Source organism: Triticum dicoccoides, chromosome 4A (genome assembly GCF_002162155.2).
Source record: "Triticum dicoccoides isolate Atlit2015 ecotype Zavitan chromosome 4A, WEW_v2.0, whole genome shotgun sequence".
Classification (NCBI taxonomy): Eukaryota; Viridiplantae; Streptophyta; class Magnoliopsida; order Poales; family Poaceae; genus Triticum; species Triticum dicoccoides.
In genome coordinates, this window is record NC_041386.1 from 147,365,253 (window position 1) to 147,368,272 (window position 3,020).

Genomic DNA, 3,020 nt, shown 5'->3' on the forward strand with positions numbered 1-3,020 from the left:
AATGGGAACAGGTGCTTTGTTGTGGGTTTGATCTTACGGTGCTTGATCCTAGTGACAGAAGGGGAACCGACACGTATGTATCGTTGCTACTAAGGATAAAACGATGGGGTCTATCTCTATATCGATAGATCTTGTCTACATCATGTCATGTTCTTATTGTATTACTCCGTTTCTCCATGAACTTAATAGACTAGATGCATGCTGGATAGCGGTCGATGTGTGGAGTAATAGTAGTAGACACAGGCAGAAGTCGGTGTACTAATCTTGGACGTGATGCCTATATAATGATCATTGCCTGGATATCGCCATGATTATTTGAAGTTCTATCAATTTCCCAACAGTAAGTTGTTTACCCACCGTTTGCTATTTTTCTCGAGAGAAGCCACTAGTGAAACCTACGGCCCCTGGGTCTCTTTCTCATATTATTTGCCTTTGCGGTCCACTTTTCCTTTGCTTTTATTTTCAGATCTATTAAAGCAAAAATACAAAAATACCTTGCTGCACTTTATTTTATTTGGCGTTTGATATATCAATCTATTACAACTTCCTCCCGTCCACGTGCCAATTTCTGGCGTCGTTACCCGAAAGGGATTGACAACCCCTTTAACACGTTGGGTTGCGAGTGGTTGTTATTTGTGTGCAGGTGTTGTTTATGTTGTGTTACTTGGTTCTCCTATTGGTTCAATAACCTTGGTTTCATTACTGAGGGAAATACCTACCACTGTTGTGCTGCATCATCCCTTCCTGTTTGGGAAAATGCCGACGTAGCTTCAAGCCGCATCACCTTGCCACCGCTTTCTCCCCGCTCTGTGCCTCACCACCGCTCTCTCCCCACTCTTTCTCACCTCGCCGCCGCCACTCCACCATGTCTCCGCATCGCCAGGAAACTTGGGGATATCGCGGCGTCCGTGCGTGCCCCTCTGGCGGCTTCTCCGTCGGGATCCGGTTCCGCGGGATGCGCCTCGGCCTCGACACTTTTGACACTGCCCATGAGGCCGCCCGCGCATACGAAGTGGCGGCGTGGAACCTCTGGTGGCCTCATAGAACATTGAACTTCCCCAACGTGCTGAGGCGGGAGCAGGCACAGGAGCTCGTGCCTCCGCCGTGGCTTATCACTGATGAGGATCGTCGCGACAACTAGAGGCGGGAGCACCGTCTCGGCATCACTGAGATGGACGAGGAAGCCATGGAGTTGTGGCGCCAATGCTTCCCACAGGACATCGTCAACAAGCGCGAGTTCTACGCGCAAAGGAGGGCGGAGAGGGAGAAGAGGAGGGCGGAGCGAGCCACCATTCGCGAGGACAAGCGTACGCGGAAAGCGGTCGCTCAATTAAACAAGAAGCTAGGAGCAGCGTCGCCTTGGGACTCCGACGACGGTCGGTATCTTCACGCCTACATTGAGACGTCAGAGGAGGACAACACCGAGGAGAGTCGGACGACGAGGAGTAGTTGAACTATGTATTTTTATCTATCTATGCTATATCTATTATTAGAACTATCTATGTCTCTACTCTCTACTCTCTATCTCTACTTCTCGATCTCTACTCTCTACTCGTATAAAAAACAGAGTTGGTGATGATGGTGTGCCTGCCATCCTACAATATAGACCATCCGATTTATATCTGACGGATAGGAAGGAAACTATTGCAATTTTGCAAAAAGATACCCACACCCTTCTCCACATTTGCAAATAAGGCCTTCCCTCGTTCACCATTTTCTCTCACAAGATAAACTTCTCATACAAACGCATCTTGACGTTACATGCAACACACAGGCATCTTGCTTGTATCTATCTATGTTAGTATTGACTCGGAGTCGAATGTGTATCAAGTCAGAGTAGAAAGGAGAAAAAATATAGTGCGTCGGCTGGAGCGGCGCGCGCACAATTTTTTGCAGCGGCAGTTCGAGCCAGCACTCCGGGCCAGCAAAAACTAGCTATTCCAGCGCTGTAAGCACTTTTTTAACGCGCCACACATTTCGCTTCTGTTGGAGATGCTCTAACATGGCAGATGGGTGCTTTAATGTTTCCCACAAGATGCGTGAGTATTACTATATTTTTCTTGCCATGTTGAGATTTTAAAACCACGAGTGCGAACATGCAGAGGAGCAATGAAGAGCAAACACGGGATATTGAGGACATCTTCAAGGAGTGTGGCAAGTTAAAGAGGAGCTGCACCGAACCTGTAAAACAAGCTTTGGTAAGTACCACACTTTCAATTACATTCGTTTAGCCTCGTGTTCTTAGATGTGTATATGTTGTAGTTTGTGTTTCTCTTAGCCTCGTGTTCTTCGATGTGTAATAAGAAGAGTGTTAATTGTCCTAACGCTTTCGTTTTTAGCTTGATGTAGGAAGTGGGTGTTCTCACATTGGAGTCTGTTTTTATATTTTATTCACTTCTCCGAGTCCTATTTATCTGGCTTCTACTAAATGGATCTGGGTTGCTCCGAGTATTGATCTAAAAAAGATGTAACTTCATGTCATGATGCAGTTCCTATGAGGGAAGTATGGTCAACCTCGAGATCATGTTTCCAAAATGAGGCTGGATTACACACAAGATGCCCGTTCCCTAATGCTGCTGGATTAGACACAAGGTGCAAATTCCCAGATGATGCTGGATTACACACAAGCCAGGTGGAGTCATCACTTGTTCGTGTCCTCGTGTCTCTAGTAAAGGCTGAAAGAAAGCGTGCAACAACCCTTGAGAATGTAGCTGAGTTCCTGAAGAAGCGAAAAGAGCATTCAGATGCTCTCTTCACCCAAGCTAAAGAAGAGATGGAAGAAGCCAGAAAGAAGCTAGCAGAGGCGGAGCAGGCTAGGCGTCTCCTGCTATCTAAAACTGTCGTTAATACAAAGTTTCCTTCATAATAGCTAGGTTCAAATGTTTATCCAGTCAGCATGTCTGTTGTGATGTCCGTGCATCTACTGATGTGGCACAAAATAATTTTTTTCGAGTCATGTAATAACAACAATTACTTTCCAAACAATAATAGACGAAGCATTGGACATGGTATAGTTCACG

At 46.1% G+C, this 3,020-nt stretch overlaps 1 pseudogene; it reads left to right on the forward strand.

Annotated features, from left to right (window-relative positions):
• Positions 1-865: 865 nt before the first annotated feature.
• LOC119283463 lies at positions 866-1,453 on the forward strand (annotated as a pseudogene).
• Positions 1,454-3,020: the final 1,567 nt, after the last annotated feature.